Source organism: Saccopteryx bilineata, chromosome 5, assembly GCF_036850765.1.
Source record: "Saccopteryx bilineata isolate mSacBil1 chromosome 5, mSacBil1_pri_phased_curated, whole genome shotgun sequence".
Classification (NCBI taxonomy): Eukaryota; Metazoa; Chordata; class Mammalia; order Chiroptera; family Emballonuridae; genus Saccopteryx; species Saccopteryx bilineata.
The window spans coordinates 37939580-37958045 of NC_089494.1; the positions used below are offsets into that span (position 1 = coordinate 37939580).

At 38.9% G+C, this 18466-nt stretch overlaps 1 protein-coding gene and 1 pseudogene across 1 annotated transcript in view; both read right to left on the minus strand.

Moving 5' to 3' along the window:
- Positions 1-18466, minus strand: part of PLCL1 (phospholipase C like 1 (inactive)) — a 387263-nt gene that overhangs the window by 267152 nt on the left and 101645 nt on the right. The gene's annotated exons all lie outside the window — the stretch shown is intronic.
- LOC136307004 (U2 spliceosomal RNA) lies at positions 10813-10922 on the minus strand (annotated as a pseudogene).

Below are 18466 nucleotides of genomic sequence, written 5' to 3' on the forward strand. Positions count from 1 at the left end.
CTTGATGCCAAGCAGAACTGGAACAGGTGGAGATGAAGGGAAGGTTCAGGGAGAGCTCCGTGTCATTTCCCTAGACCAAGACCTGGGGGTCGCAGCATGTGCAAAGCCAGAAGTGAAGGGGTCTACTGGCTTTTTCATTTTCCCAAAGAACATTTACTACATCATATGGCCCTTATGAAAGGGCAGACAGCATAAACTTTAAAAGCTGACTGCTACCAGCACAACTTTTCCCCAGAGAACTCCAGTCTCCAAACTTCCAGGCCACCATCCAAAATTCCAAATATCCTGTCAGAGAGGGAACTCGGAGGTAAACAGAGCTCATCCTCCGAGAGCAACAGGGGAGCCTCGGACTCTGACCCAGATTAGGCATCGTCCTGATTGCTCTGTGCGAAGGCTGCCCGCCGGGCTTCCTGGGCCATGAGGAGGAAGTGGGCCAGAAGGCACTGACCGTGGCCACCAAGGACATACACATAAGTGCTAAGGAGAAAGTGATCAAGGAAACTTAGGAAGGGTTCTCAAAACACACAGCCAGTCCTCTCTGTTGGAGCTAATCTTTGTTCTTCTAGGTACAAACTGTCAGTGCCCACTGCTGTTCCCCGACTTAAAAAAGAGAGAGAGAGAGAGAGAGAGAGAGAGAGAAGAAAGAACTCAGGAATGAACTTTTAGTAAGTCACATTCTCTCAAGCCAGAATGGGCGACAAAGGTTTTTCCAGCTATATATGGAAACATGTCCTGGCTCTGCCAAGTACCTAAAGGAGACACTCCAATTCTCTGACGTATGATTCATGAGCTAAACAACAAATTCTTAGCTCGACACAGTTTCCAAGGGAAGAAAAGGGAGATTAGTTATCCAAATGTGAGCATACCTTCCGGAATACAGGCAGTGAAAAACTAAATGCCACGTTTATCTTTGACAATTAAATCTTCCACAAGAGAAATAACAAAAGCCTCATGTTTGGCCTTTTTTAAGTGATTAAACCCTTCTATAAATTTACAGACTTAAACAAACACTATCTCCCCTTTTGAAGCAAAGGGTTCAAGTATTTTTCCACATTGAGATAAATTTTAAGATAATTGTAAGTAACCTTTTATTCAACAAAGTATATATAATACATTTTACATAACTTTTCTATGTTTAAGTCTAATTATTTTTTAAATACTATAATGGGGTATATAAAAGAAGAAAAGCGCGTATTTCAAAGAAAAGTATCACCTCTTCTCTACTTCAAATATAGTGTTTTAGAAAGGAGTTATAATATTTAGTGTCATTAGATGAAAACGTGACCAGGAAATGCTTATTCCCTTTACTTCTGCAGTGTAGGGTATTTAATTAACATTCATGTTTAGCTGCCATGTTAAGAAGATGTGTTAGAAAGTACGGTATTGCAATTATGTTAAATGAGGAAGTGGTTACCTTGAGCCCAAAGAAGGGAACATGTGAGAAGAAATTCTTCTGAGGCATGGAAGTGAAAGTGGACTTGTTATGAATGGCTCCAAAGTCAGAGGAAAAAAAAAGAATCAGTGGATAAAGATTAGAAACAAGACAGACTCAGGGTCAATATAAGGAAATACAGCTGAACTATTTTAGCTGTTCAAAGATAGAATGGATAATTCATTCTTTATTGCTAGACATATTTAAGAAAAAGTCAATAAGCATCTGGCAAGAGTCATTTAATATATTTAGCCCTACCGAATAAATCCCTATTCCAATTTTGGTCAGCTCTAATATTTTAGATGTTCTTTCTTATCTCCAAATAGATGTCCCACGGGTTAAACCCAAATTATCAGTCTAAAACTGAATCATTACTTTCTCTCCTAAGCACCATGGCTATTTCTGCTATCTCAGTAAATGGCACCATCATCAATCCATTGAAAAATTCCCCAACATAAGCAACTATCCTAGGCAACAAGCTACAGATGTAGGAAAAAAAAATATTGGAGCATTTGTGTAAGTAGATCATAAAATGCTTTTCATATAGACTCACCAACAGTATGCCCCCACCAAAAATAATGAAATTCTAAAAATGCTTTGGGTACCTAGAAAGCAGAGGAATGTATCTAAGTCATGCTCTAATATCTAATATTCACTATCCAATATTCACGAATATTACAACTAGTTATGTTTTTCACTGTTGACCAAATATGATTCTTTAGATTGGCCTTTTTTTGTTATATGCCGCAAACAAAATTCTTCTTTAAAAAAATTCTCCGCCCTGGCCCGGTTGGCTCAGCAGTAGAGCGTTGGCCTAGCGTGCGGAGGACCCGGGTTCGATTCCTGGCCAGGGCACACAGGAGAAGCGCCCATTTGCTTCTCCACCCCTCCGCCGCGCTTTCCCTCTCTGTCTCTTTCTTCCCCTCCCGCAGCCAGGGCTCCATTGGAGCAAAGATGGCCCGGGCGCTGGGGATGGCTCTGTGGCCTCTGCCTCGGGCGCTAGAGTGGCTCTGGTCGCAACATGGTGACACCCAGGATGGGCAGAGCATCGCCCCCTGGTGGGCAGAGCATCGCCCCTGGTGGGCGTACCGGGTGGATCCCGGTCGGGCGCATGCGGGAGTCTGTCTGACTGTCTCTCCCTGTTTCCAGCTTCAGAAAAATGAAAAAAATAATAAAAAATAAAAATAAAAAAATTCTCCAATTTTTATTACTTGGGAACATTACTATCATATGCACTTAGTTCAGACCAATAGACCTTGCCACTCCTAGGAACAGCTCTGATTTACCACAGCGATTTCCTCAGGAAGACAGGTGGGCGTAGAAAGCCACAAACTGCTACACTTGTCTGTCAGCCCATGACACTGTCTGCCCTGGCAGGAGAACCTAAGAATAGGCCATGAAGTGAATTTAAGTCAAATACTGTAGGCCCCGACTCTGCCTTCTTAGCATGTTGCCAAAAATAAACCGAAAGAGAATCTGCAACTATTCACTAAGCAAAATTTGGCCATCTTTTTCTAAACTTTCTAATGCTAGAGAAATGAAATAAAACCATCTAAAAATAATTTTTAAATCCTATCAGAATAATATGAACACATTGGGGTGAAACTGTGAAGAAAAACAAGGGAATAAGACACTCAAAATTCAGAAAGGTGGATGGATACCTGTGGAGTGGAGAGAAAAAGGGAATGGTCTGGGGTAGGGGCACATTCAGAGCTTCAGAGGAAATAGCAGCATCTTTCTTAAACTGTGTAATGGTTACACAGATGTCCATTTCACTGTAATTTCTTACACCTTCTACATATCAAATGAATATTCTTTTACAATTATTTAATAATTAAAAGTTTTTTAAAATTTTAATGGAGTGAAAAGAAAAATATTTAGATATTTGTCCCCAGCCTACCATCGTGTAACATTTAGCCACAAATTTCTCGGAGATGTAGCGAAATTGAGTCACTGGACTACATACAGCAAAGGTCACCAAACTATGGCTCACCACTTGCTCTTATAAAGATTTATTGGAACATGAGCAAGCACATTTCTTTATATATTGTCTATAGCTGCTTCTGTATCAAAACATCAGCTAACATTAATTACTTGCAATAACTACCATATTACCTCTAAATCTTAAAATATTTACTATCTGGAACTTTAAGAAAAGATTTTCAACCCTGAGCTAGAGAATTTTCCTAACTAACAAAGACTTATATTTAAAAAAAAAAAAAACGTGGTAGGCCCTGGCCGGTTGGCTCAGTGGTAAAGCGTCGGCCTGGCGTGCAGAAGTCCCAGGTTCGATTCCCGGCCAGGGCACACAGGAGAAATGCCCATCTGCTTCTCCACCCCTCCCCCTCTCCTTCCTCTCTGTCTCTCTCTTCCCCTCCTGCAGCGAGGCTCCATTGGAGCAAGGATGACCCGGGCACTGGGGATGGCTCCTTGGCCTCTGCCCCAGGCGCTAGAGTGGCTCTGGTCGCGACAGAGCGACGCCCCGGAGGGGCAGAGCATCGCCCCCTGGTGGGCAGAGCGTCGCCCCCTGGTGGGCGCGCCGGGTCGATCCCGGTTGGGCGCATGCGGGAGTCTGTCTGACTGTCTATCCCCATTTCCAGCTTCAGAAAAATACAAAAAAAACAAAAAACAAAAAAAAAACGTGGTATCAAAGCATGCAAACATCAGTTGGTCCACTAGTGAACTAAAATTTCTTTTTGTTACTTTTTATAAATGGTTTGTTTAGGTTAACTACAGTGCAGCCTCTAAAATCTCAGGAACCATGTCAACAGATATTAGATGTGAATTTCATTAAAATGTAGCTTCCTCAAGATCAATAGTACCATGAGTGCAGAATCAACAATCTCTTCCCCTGGGTGCCAAGGTCTGTCTCTAAAATTAAAGGGCATAACTGAAATCCCGGTGGAGAAATCTTAGAACCTAGAACACCCTTCTTGCAAAGTGTCTGAGCTCACTCAGAATCGAAAAGGTTCATTCCTAGGACTTGATCCAGTGTTTCCCCAGATGCTAGCCCAAGGAGGTTTCCAGTGCCAAGGTTGGTAAATCCATCCAGTACTTGTTCCAGAAAGCTCATTTTTTATATCTGTGCAAAAAATCCTTCAGCCTACAAAACAATTAGGGAGATACCTCTGCCAGAGATTAAAAAAAAAGGGGGGATATATTGTCTACCTTAACTCTTTCCTCTCTTCTAATCCCTCATATGACACCAAAGATGCAATTGATGTTGCAGTCAAACTTGAGACTGACACCCACCAACCCTAACCTTGCCATGCTGCCTTAAGTCCAACAATTACTGGTGTTACCACCCTCATCTTTGGATAAGCAAGTGGTATGAATGAACAGAAACCATTTTGAATGTCTAATTTCCAATCATGCAAAACTCACGAAATTAACTGAAACTAAGATATGGTTTGACATGATCCACTTCAGGGCCTAGGGACCCAGAGTTTTGTTTTGTTTTTTTTTTGGTTGTACCAGGAGGATATCTGATTGCCAGGCCTACAAAAACAGAGTGATAGTGAGAAAAAGAGGGCTACTCAGTGGATACCAACAGTCTCTTGAATCACAGCCAGAACACTGTTCTTGTTTAACACACAGTGCTTCTGTTGTAGTTCTTTAAGTTGAAAGTAATACATCTCCTTTTTTCCTCTAAGGGTTTGTCTGATTTATTTTTAAGCCTACAATATCATGTCCACAGATCAAAGTTACATATCAGATGAGAGATATTTAACTTAGAAAATTAGTTTTAGCATACAGGTCTTTGGGAGATTTTGACTTTTGCCAAGAAATACACTTGGAGCTAAAAATCATAGGACCTAGATTCTAGATTCCTGTATCAAATTATCACCTTGGACAAGGCCTTAACCTTTTAAGATACACATCTCTGAAGTAAAGTTCTTGGAAAAGGTAAGATAGCTTCTGAAGATAACTTCTATCCCCTTCTTTCTCAACAGCTCACCTTGTCCCCTAATGTAATGAGCTTGAAGCTATGAAAGAATCTCCTCCACTCCTTTACTGAAAATTGCTCTCTCTGCCCTATAGGTCTTTGTTTCTCTCTCTAAGTTAGAAGTGTCATTTCTTTTTATCACAAGTAAATTTTCAGCCCTATTTCTTGATTTCATCCCCCTCTGCCTCTTCTGGAACATTGCTTTTGCCTTAACATGACCCATAATTTTTCACCTCCATGCCTCTGCTCATAAGGGTTTCCATTCCGTTCATCAAAAAGTCTTATTCTAGATCAAAAACAGACACCATTTCCTGCCTCTGGCCTTTTCTGAAGGTTGACTAGGAGCAATCTCTTTGTCCTGTACACCTCGCCAGCTTTTATTTTATTCATTTATTATGGGACCCACCTGTATTGCAGTGATTATATATTTGCCTTATCCTTTCTGATAGGTTATAAATTTAGGTAATCAATTATCTTATAATGTCACACACATAATAAGCATTCAACTTGTACTGAATAATGATGAATAAAATAGATGGAAAGTCTCCTCATATATTGATTTCAGAAGAAAAGCTTATGTGCTACTGTCTATATAGTCCCTACCATGAAAGGGGTACTCTTTAGAAATATGTATCTTCATCATTGAGTAAATCACCTCCTATCACACGCTTAATCCAAAAAAAAATCACTTCTCAAAGTATATGCATCTAAAGCCATTTTTGTTTCTCTAGTTTAGAGACTGTTTTTTTTTTTCAAAATCTCAGCTGATAAAGTAGAGTATGAGAGAGGCTGGCCATGGGGGAAGAGGAGTAAAGAAAAAGAATGTTGCCTGACCAGGCAGTGGCACAGTGGATAGAGTGTCAGCTTGGAATGCAGAGGACCCAGATTCAAAACTCTGAGGTTGCCAGCTTGAGCACGGGGTCGCTGGCTTGAGCACAGGATCATAGACATGACCCCATAGTCACTGGCTTGAAGCTCAAGATTGCTGGCTTGAGCAAGGGGTCACTTGCTCTGCTGTAGCCCCAGATCATATGAGAAAGCAATCAATGAACAATTAAGATGCCACAATGAAATAAATTGATGCTTCTCATCTCTCTCCCTTCCTGCCTGTCTGTCCCTATCTGTCCCTTTCTCGGTCTCTCTATCTCTCCCTCACTTAAAAAAAAAATGTTTAATGTAGATGTGGAAACTTTGGGGTTGGAGACTTCAACAAAGCATTTTCCAGGCTCAGTGGTAGATCATTGGCCCAGTGTGTAGAAGTCCAGGGTTTAATTCCCAGTCAGGGCACATAGGAGAAACGACCATCTACTTCTCCACCCCTCCCCCTCTCCTCCTCTCTCCTTTTCTCTCTCTCTTTCTCTGTCTGTCTCTCTTCCCCTTCCACAGCAATGGCTTGAGCAAGTTGGCCTAAGGTGCACTGAGGATGGCTTTGTGGCCTCAGGGGCTAAAGAAATGGCTCAGTTGTTGAACAATGGAGCAACAGTCCCAAATGGGCAGAGCATCAGCCCCTTATGAGCTTGAGGGGTGGATCCAGGTCAGAGCACATGTGAGAGTCTATCTCTCTGCCTCCTCTGCTCACACACACACACACACACACACACACAAAGATAAAGAAAGACCTTTCTAAGGTTTTACTGGTGTGTCGGAAATTAAGTATTTTTCTTGTTCTGAAAATAGTTATCTATGGCAATCTTCTCACTTTATAAGTAACTAATAAATATTAGTTTAGTGCAAATTAAAAACTTAACCAATAAGAGTACAGGAAACTAAGAAGTAGTAATAAAAACTGACATGAGACATTAATCCCTCAATTTATCTTGCCCAGATCTTCAGGGATTTCATGCCAGGGCTAAATTAGACAATAATACCAAGGTCCGCAGACCATTTGTTCTTTCATGAACTCAGGAGAGCCATATACTTCTGAATATTTATACTTTCGGACAATGTATTCAAATGATAACATTACATTGTCTGCCAACATTCCTTTTTCTTATTATTCTCTTAGTTTCCCCAACTAAAATTTAGTTTATTTTCTCCAAGAGTACATTCTACTTAATGTTAATCACTACTTGCCTTACTTCTTTTATAAAAGCAATCACAAATTTTAGCTCCATTTCACCTAAACTTATAATTTAATCTGTTCTATCTAATGAATACTGAAACATTTCCTCTGCAAAGTCAGTGAACTCTTGCATCAATTTATTAACTTAGTGAATATTTACTGACTACTTAATATATCCCAGGAAAAGAGCACAAAGTTAGGGATGAACAGGTACTTCTCAGATAGAAGAGGGGCAAAGCATGAGGGTTCTCGGAGTGACGCCAATATCAGCCTCCCTGGATACTTATAAATGGACTAGAAGAGACTGAGTAATCTGATGTCTCAAATTTTGCAAATGACACATTAAGCATCTCTGGGGTGTGAAATGCCAACCCGACAAAAATAAAACAAAGTACACTTAGTGATGAGCTATAAGTTCACATTACCTAAAAATGGGATCTGGCAAGTTCACGAAGCAGGTAGGTGTCTCCCAGTTCTATTTCAATACCGCTTCCTATTTCAGTGTGTTCCAATCCTCTACTCCATCAACATCTTTGGTAACTTACCCCATAGCAAAGCAAAGGCTAAAGGCCCAAGGACACCAGCCAAAAATTGAAATGCAACCTAATTGAGGGCATGTAGTTCAGGGCAGGATATCAGGCCCTGTGGACTAGACAGAGCCTAGTAAGTCCTAGTCCTCAAAGGAGCAAAGGCCAGAATCCTGCAGCTCAGCTGCACCTCCTCAAAGCCTTCCAGCTGAAGTGCCACGCTGCTCTACATAGAGATGGTGAACCTGTTGAACTCCCTACCTACAGCACATGGCACAAACTGAAAATAGGAACATGTTTAAGAGCTTCTTAAACGAATCTAAATGGGACTTAAGGAAATGAGGTCCACTTCTAAGATGACAAAGAGAATCTGCTTCAGCTCCCATCGACATGTGCGTTGAGGCAACGTTGTACATGCAGTACTAGAACTAAATGTATCACAGTTCTAAAGTGTACAAAACTTCACAATAATGAATTTGCCTCTTAGTACTTTTAAACTTATAATGCACATTCACCTGACACCCAGAAACCAACAATCCTTATTTTTAGGTTATTAAACAAGTAATCATAGCTTTAAAAAAAATGTCCAATAACAAATAAATATCTCTTGAATTGAAGCCAAAATTAATGATAATTTTTGTTTTCATTTTATTTAATCCATACCAAAAAATATAGAAGGTAAGCACTTTATTATCCTGATATTTAAAGCACTACATATATGGAAACTTAGCCAAGATCTTACAGCTATTAATTGGTGGAGCAGATATTCAAACCCTGGGCAGTTTGGCCCCGGAAACCATTTTATGAACCACAAATACTCTATATTGCCTACATTCTCTTTCATAAAAATAAAATTTTATTAGAACATATCTTTTTATGCAAATCCACCCATGTCAAATCAAATCTTCTAATCCAGCACAATTAGATAGTACATATATAACCGAATTAACAACAACAAAAAGGGTCACAGTCCTGTCCCCAAAGTATCATTAGGAAAATGTTCAACTATAAATTGTAGACTAATTAGAATGACACTAAAAGCAATATATCGTTTTCCAAATGAAAATGGCATCTCCGTCTTAAATCCCAAATCATAACTGAGGAGTTTTCATCTTCTCCCCAGCTGCTCTCGGAGTGGGTGGTCTCAAGACAGAAGAGGGCAGCTGGAGCCATCAGCGGTCACACAGAGCCATCTCAGATAACATTTCCACAGAAATAAAACAAGATCATCTACTCTGCAAGACAAAAATTTCCACCTAAAGAAAAAGTTGCCAATGAAAGGAGAACAAATTTAAAGCTGTTTTAGTATTTTTAACTAAATTGCATGTAAACAAAGACCTCCAAACATTAAGCAGCAAAAGTGATGTCTGTAGAAAATAAGCTTGGAAGTAGAGACATGTGAAAACATGCAGGTATGCAATTTAATATGCCTGATGTTGATTGGCATTCTCATATTTTACACTTGTACCATATTTAAAAGCCATTTCAAAATGTTTAATATTGGGGATATTTATCTTATAGAATCATATGCTGAAATATTGATATGTATGGATGAAATGATATGATATGCTTCAAAATAATCCCTAATGGGAAAAGAGGGACATGGAAGGACATAAAACAAAGTTCCTTATATGACTCTCTTTTATTTATATTATTCTATTTACATGCTTATATCTGATATGTCCCATAAGTTTTTTAATCTGTTTAAGAATTTTAAAAGTGTATGTGACACTCATGTTAATTTTGGTTTCTATTTTTACATCAGATAAAATAATCTCTGCCAACAATTTAAAATTCAGAGTGTGAACAGAAGACAAATGTCTCCACTAAATAGGGTACAGTTTAGGCCTGACCTGTGGTGGTACAGTGGATAATGCATTGACTTGGAACTCTGAGGTTGCCAGTTCGAGACCCTGGGCTTGCCGGGTCAAGGCATATATGGGAGTTAATATTTCCTGCTCCTCCTTCCTTTCTCTCTCTCTCTAATATCTAAAATGAATTTAAAAAATAGTATATAGTTTATAATCTGCCTCATTTACTTCAGTGAAAGCGGAGGACAACAAGGTCAAAGTCATGGGGTTCTAATTCTTTTTTTTTTTTGGAGACATGATTTGATTTCTTCTGTTCCTAAGATTTATTATTCTAATCTCAGCCATTTCAAAACAGCATTTTGGCTGGTGAAACAAAGGTGATCTATAATCCATGAACACCACGATTACCAAAAATGTTCATTATATGGGACAATATCACCAAAAGATGATCAACTCAAAAAGAATTCCAGACTACAGTTCCATTGTGCTTTAAAACCACCACACTTTAGAGTTTCACTGATGTATTTCTTTCTACCTCAGTCCTTCTCAACGAAGGCCCATATTTCACACATTAATTTTGGTTTTTACAATCATTCTATGACACCAAGCTGCAAAGTTCCAAACTTTGCTTCTTCTAAATACAAATAGCCCTTGTATGGTGAGATCCAACTTACTACTGAAGTGCTTCTTGGTTGTTTACCAAATCTGTGCAAAAAATTTTTTTTTCAAAAATACAGTGTTTCAAGTAAATATAATGAAATTTCCTAAAATACTCATTGGAACTAGCAGATCAAAGGGATGATAGCACTGAATTATATTTTACAATCTGCTTTATAAATATCACAAAACCAGCTGTCTCAGAAAGCAGTCCTCATTGACTTCATTACAATTTACATGAATTTCTATTTAACTGTACAGCTGTTCAGCTGAAACTAATATAATATTGAGTGTCAACTGATACTGAAGAAAATTACATGAATTTCTAAATATGAAAATTTGGATACATATATGTAAAAACTATACAACAAAAAAAAATTTAGTGACTTTTGATTTACCTATATTCTTCTTTTAGATGCTCACATTCCAATTAAACTGATAAGAACAGATACTACATTTGATCTTAGTCAAAAGACCAAGATGCAATTCACACAACCAAAATAGTGTTTTTCTCTTGAAATGATGTTATAATGGCACTTTTTACTTTCTCTGACTCAAGATAGCTTATGGGGATGAGGTAAAAAAGAAAAGAGGGTAGGGGAAATGCAATGGATTTCATTTTGAGAGAGTACCTTTATCCTGGGGAGAGAGGACCTTTCACCAATGTGATAACTTGGAATCTTAGTGATACTTCAATTGTGTATTTTCCTTTCTTTCATTAGACAGGCTTGCTGTGTATTTTAACTAGAAAGGAAGTCTACTGAGCCAGAATTTCTAAATTACTTCCCCTTTCTATAAGAAACAAAAACTAAACATTTTTATTCAGGGAAATACATAGATAAATTGCTTCCAAGTTGAACAAGCCAGGGTGTGTTAAGGGAAGCAAGGAGCTATAAAGAGAAAGGGAAAGGGGAAACTGAAACATAGGAAATGCCTCCTCTGATCCCAGCTCTGTGGTGCTGTGGTGCTGCCAATCACATGCGTCACATCATGATGCTCATAGCACCGCAGTGAACACCATTACTCTCACCTGAAAACTGAGGAGACTGGGATTCAGGAGGTGAGCCAGGATTACAACACAAGTTCACCTGACTCCAAAACTTCTCTTCCTATTCCACCAACCCGGGAAAACTATGATGTTCATGTTGCTACAACTTAAAGTACCTTTATTAGCAGGTCCTGCTTCTTCCTGAAAATACTACACAGCTCTAGGCAAACACACAATCCATGACCTGCAAATCCTACACATCTATTCTTAGAGACAGCAAATATATTGTAATTTCTATTCTTTAATAATGTGCGTGCATTCAGAAAAGCAGATGTTTACAAATGATGATAAAGTAGCTATATAACTATCCTACAAATAATCTCATTAAATAAATATGCTAGCTAAGAACTACATACTAAGCAAAAAGCAAACAACTCAACCACTCACCCTCCCTCAATGTAGTTAGACCAAAGAAAATGCAAGTTATTTAAATTTAACTTTCTTAGGAAATCACACAGAAAAGCTGCCTAGCACTCAGAAACAATCACAAAACTCATATAGTGGCAGGAATGTATAGGGGTGTTCACTGGAAGTTTATCCAATGCTGTTTGCTCCAAATGGAATTGCAGTTGGACTAAACAGACACCGTAGGCTGGCTCACTCAACACCCACAGCAAATCACCTTTCTCCCTGGCCAATGACCCTTCTTGCTGGCCTACCTCTACTTTTAAGGTTGAAAAACTAAATATTGACTTTCCCTGCCTCTTTTGTAAGGTGTGAGAAGGAGAGATGGAGGAGAGGGCTCAGGGACATGTGCCAACTCTCTAGCCAATACAATAGGTAGCATTTCTGGGCAGCTTTTTGTTTTCCTAATAAGAGGGAGAAATAAAGCTATCATCTGCCCTACTGCTCATACACTCCATGGCTCTTTCTGCCCATAGCTGGGGCAGCCATATTGCAATAATGAGGAGACAAACAAGAGTAAGAAAGTCAATGAGTACAAGAATGGCAGAGTCAATAGAAAAAGCCTAGTCACTGAAGAGCAAAACCAACACCAACTACCTATCTTCAGGTGTCTAGTTATACAAAAACACTGAACTCCTATTCATTTAAACCATTTTAAGTCAAGCTTAATATTGCTTAAAATTGAACATTTCTCTAATAAATATAATGTCAGTGTTACTGCCCACTTAAAGCTCAGCTAACCTAAAGCATTTAATCACCTAACTTTCTTTGAGATTGAGTCTTGCATGCTGAGATGGATAATACACTGGGCTCTAAATCAGACATTGACTTGTTGACCTTAGACCCATGATACCGAATCTTTTTATAAAAACCGCCCACTTTTGCAGTGCTGGTCAACCTGGTCCCTCCCACCCACTAGTGGGCTTTCCAGCTTTCATGGTGGGCGGGTAGCGGAGCAACCAAACGGCACCGTGATTGGCCCACCATGAAAGCTGGAATGCCCACTAGTGGGTGGGAGGGTCCAGGTTGACCAGCACTGCAAAAGTGGGCAATTTTTATAAAAAGGTTCGCCATCATGGCCTTAAGCAAATCATTTCACCTCTCAGAGCCTTAGTCTTCTCACATTTCTGAAATGGGGATAATGATGCTTGCCCTGCGTACCTCACATAATTGTTATGAGGGTCAAATGAAGGACCTGCTTGACTAAACCCTAAAGTGCTCAGTGTATATATTTAGTGCCACCTCTCCCACCTCAAATTCTATAGCAAGTAAATATAGCCCTGAAGTTACTGAGAAACAATAAAAAAAAAGTGTTTGATAAATGTCTTCAGTTTTATTCCCTATAGGATATTTATGCAACTCAAAATCTGTACACCACAAGGGGTTCAAATCCAATGCAAGACAGGATAAGTGTAGGTAAGATGAACAAAAGAGATACTCTAAAGTTATAGATATTCTAAATCCTACTTTTAAATTCATCTGTTCATTGTATTTAATTAAGGAATAACTATACCAAGAAATGAGCAATGATGGTTTTGTAACTCAATACAGTTAACCAATTTTAAACTTCTTATTTTGTGAGATCTCACTAGCATTTCCTAGTTCTTTGAAAAGGTTTAAGATTTAACTTAAAAACTGGCTCTGCATTACATACATATATTGGTTGGTCTTCACTGAAAATTTCACATTGTGAATTGTGAGTAAACAGGTTGTTACTTACACAGAGAAATATGTCAATGAAAATATAACTTTGTTGGAAATATTACCCTAACAGATTGCAAGGGAGTTTATTGAAGTCCTAAGATTGTAGGGCACATTCACATGTGAAAAATAAAATGGAAATCCTCCGTAATCGAAAACCTTCTACTAACACATCTTCTATGCTAGTGTAGTCCATAGATCATGGCCGTCGACATCACCTGGGGACTTGTTAGAAAAGCATAATGTCAGCTTCCCTCTCAGATCTACCGAATAAAAATCTCTATTTTTAACAAGATTCCAGGTGATTTGTAGGCACATTAAAGTTTGAGAAACACTGATCCCTGCAATAAGCTGGCATTTAGTCTGATTTATTGATAAAAAATAATCAGCAAATCAAGAAGTCAATTACCTCGGCATAAGACGCTGGGGAAACACTTCCATAATAGTATTCCTTTCAGATAAGTGCACCTAAAAACACAGTTCTAATAATGACACTCAAAACCTTCAGTGACTTCCCATCACCTACAAAATAAAGTCTAAAGTCCTTAGTTTGATGGTCAAGGTCTGCCGTCATCTGGCAGCTACCCCCTTTCCAATTCAGTGTTCCACCCTAGTCCCTTTACATGTCCTATGCCTATTTCCAATCTGGAAAGAGTAGACCACCTGGGGTCGCACCCTTGACCTTCTCTAAGAAATAAAACTGAGAAAAAGCTATCTTAACCAGCTCTCCCAGATTCTTGGACACCTGTTGCCCATTCTTTCAGACTAAGTCTCTCAACCTTAGTCAATTTTCTGTCAATGCTCCCAAGCAGAGGGGTTACTCCAACTTCAGTACCACACTGGCCCCATGTGCAGCTCTGTCATTGTCCATATCACACAGTATTTCAAGTCCTAGATGTTTCTTTGCCTATTTTACCGTTGAGTCCCTGAATGCAGAAAATGTGCACTGTGTATCTCTGTATCCCTAACATCTAGCACAGTTTCTGGTGAAGTAAGTGTTCAACGTTCACTGATTTACTACAACATTGTTTACACCAGAAAAAAAAGAAACTGAAACAAGCTTAAACTCCATTATTTGGAAACTACCTAAATTAATTACAGCACAATCAGTCAGTGGAATGCTATACATTCATTAAAAATTATGACATTGGCCTGACCAGGCGGTGGCGCAGTGGTTAGAGCCTTAGACTGGGATGCGGAGGACCCAGGTTCGAGACCCCGAGGTAACCAGCTTGAGCTCGGGCTCATCTGGTTTGTGCAAAAGCTCACCAGCTTGGGCCCAAGGTCGCTGGCTCGAGCAAGGGGTTACTCGGTCTGCTGAAGGCCCGCGGACAAGGCACATATGAAAAAGCAATCAATGAACAACTAAGGTGTTGCAACGCACAATGAAAAACTAATGATTGATGCTTCTCATCTCTCTGTCCCTGTCTATCCCTCTCTTTGACTCTCTCTCTGTCTCTGAAAAAAGAAATTATGACACTGGTTATTTATTGATTGGAAGTATACCCAGGATATATACAGCAGAAAAAGAAAATTACAAACATAAGTACAAAATGCTCTTGAAAAATATACACTGAAATGTTAACAAGGGTTATCTCCAAGTGGTAAGATTAGAAATGACATCATTGGCCCTGGCCGGTTGGCTCAGCGGTAGAGCGTCGGCCTGGCGTGCGGGGGACCCGGGTTCAATTCCCGGCCAGGGCACATAGGAGAAGTGTCCATTTGCTTCTCCACCCCCACCCCCTCCTTCCTCTCTGTTTCTCTCTTCCCCTCCCGCAGCGAGGCTCCATTGGAGCAAAGATGGCCCGGGCACTGGGGATGGCTCCTTGGCCTCTGCCCCAGGCGCTAGAGTGGCTCTGGTCACGGCAGAGCGATGCCCCCGCCCCCTGGTGGGCAGAGCGTTGCCCCTCGTGGGCGTGCTGGGTGGATCCCGGTCCGGCGCATGCGGGAGTCTGTCTGACTGTCTCTCCCCGAAGAAATGACATCATTCTTTTTATTTTAATTTTCAGTTACAATTTACATTCAATATTATTTTGTATTAGTTTCAGGTGAACAGCATAGAAATTAGACAATCATATACTTTACTATTTTCTTCTCTATACCTATTTTTTTTACAATATTTACAATAAGCATGTATAACTTTTTTAAATAGTAAAACTATTTCCATTTTAAATGCTTATGGAATGAGTGTCATTATAATAAATAATGGTTTCCCGTATTCACCTTCAAAAGACAGAGATTTCCCAAAGTTGGCAGTGAGCCAAAGGTTGGCAATGATTCAACGGTGGGCAAAGTTGTTGCTAAGAAGGAGAGTAGGAAATGGGTTGTCCTTAGCAACTGGCTCTCACCAATGTTCCTCCTATTGTCTGAGATTTAGAAAAATATTTAAATGTCCATTAATATCTTATGACATAACATTTTTCTAATAAGAACTGTGGATGCCAGTGGAAACAATGTTAACAATGTCGATTATTCTCAGCATCAAAAAATTATCTGTTCTCAATATTTTTGGTTAAGAAAATCAGCTTCTAACCTCATCTTCATCTGTTGGCTCTTTCCTACTTTTCAGCATGTTCACTGTCCAAGATGAATTTTTTAAACACTGTATTTTACTCTATTTACCATGATACCAAAACTAGATGGGCTAGCTAATGGCAATGATTTTCTGATACTATCACCAAATCGGGGCATTGCTTCTGCTCTTAGAGAGTGAATGAGGAGATTGGAGGGATGCCTCCAGCCTTTTCCTTATACTAGAAAAAAATGTACAAGCAAAATTCATTTCAATTAATATTTTACATAAAATCAAGATGGCTTGAAAAAAATTAAATGAATTAATAAAATCACACCTCCCACAGAAAGATTATGTCAATTAATCTGGTATTTTTTAACTAATTTCAACACTCAACTTAAAACAAAAGCAAAACTAAGATTTGTAAGGAGAAAAAAAATAGAAATAATTTTATTAGTCACTAGTAAAATTTTATTACATTTGGATCAACTTTGAATGCTTTAAATATATATTCCATTTCAATAATATCAATAAAAAGTATGTATTATTATAGCTTAATAACTTGAACACATTTCCTACTTGGGTTGTCCTAAAATGAATTCTCCTTACTACATGAAAACATAAAGTAAATAGAGAAAAACCAACTTTAAAAGGTTTCTTAGAATATTAAAATTCAGTATAAATTATAAGAATTTTTAATCTGGTTCAAAATAATCTCTCCAAAAGAGCAAAGTTATTTACCCCTAGGCTCAAGAAATGTATCTGGTCATGTGACAAGTTTAGAAGAAGTATAGCTATTGTCATAAGAGCCAAACACACAGACATGCAACCTATGCATCCCAAATGTCATATGATGCTGAAAGGGGCCCTAAATTGGAAGAGAGAAGACAGAATGAGTTCTTCCCTTTTGTTCTGAGGCGACCACATGACTCAAGTTAGTTATTTTGCTTCTTGGAATTTCTGACTTCCCCATCTCTAAAAAAATGGGCATCTGGCTAGATGATGTCTGGGTTCTTTCCAGATCAAATATTTTGAAAGCTCTAACTCTACACATTCTCTTCACACTTATACAACCTGAAAGCATCATATTTTTATATTCTATGAAAGCTGCAAATAAAAGAACTAAATTTTGGCAGATTTTTCCCACTAAAATTTTGAAAAGACTTTAAAAGAAGATATAATTGTACCAGCTTAACATAACTATTTCACTTTTCAGTATTAGTATCATCCCTTATTATGCATTAGCATTATTAAACCATACCTTTTTTTTCTAGTCCCATGACTAGAAATAATTTGTCTTTCTTAACTACTAAATTGGTAGGAATCATGAGATGAGCTAAAAGCAGAAAAATACTAGGATATAATAATAATTTGTTTTGTTTTCCAAAAAGTAATTCTGAAAGCAGAAATTTCAATTCTTCAAAATATTATATTCCAATGTAAAAGAGAACTCAGTTATCAAAACAGTACCAAAAACTGATATGTACTTAGTGTTATTTATAGAGCACTTTCACATGTGTGATTATAACTGTGGGAGTCTAGAACAGCCATCCCAAGATATTCCTTTATGGTATGAGCCAAAGGCAACTTTAGCTCCAGATTCAGGAGGAACTTCTGCCCCTACACTTAACTACCTACAACAGTGGTTTACACTTGGGACTGGTGAAAATAGGAGAATTATTTCAGGGACCATTAAGGTAGAAATTACCCTTAGCATAAGTGAATTTGACTAAGATCAGTGGGTCTATAATCTTCATCCACATCAGGGTGGTAAACTCTGACACAGTCTGGCACAAAATTTCTAGCAGACTGATTTGTGGACCAGCAGATGAAAAACACTGGCCTAAAAGATTTTGAATTAGAGGCCTTGCACATAAGAGATGATCAGTAATAACCTTTTCCACCCAGCTATATGGCAGGGAAAATTTCTATTTATTAAAAGTCTTATCATCCTACAGTGACCTTTTGAAACCCCCAAGGCACCTTAACCTCATCCCTAACTCAAGATGTCTTATATACTGTATGGCCAGAGGCCACTGCCTTCATGGTCATGCACATGCGGGTTCACATCGGATTCAGGCAAATGGTAAAGAAACCGTGGAGTCAAAAAATGGTGGGCCGTTCCTTTATTAAAAGCCTTGCACCAGTCGATGAGCAAACAGGCAGGGAAAACACTTCCCTTTCGCTCAGGGCTCTCAAAGCCACGGACACATTCTCCAGTTGCACAATCAGGAGAATCTTCTCTGGTTTCTCCTAGAATCAAAGGCCCATCAGTCTTAGCAGAGCTCACAAAGCCCCTCAGCTCTGGTTCCCCCATCTGCACACCTCTCTCTCTGCAAAACTGCTTCTTCTTCAGCACTCTGCA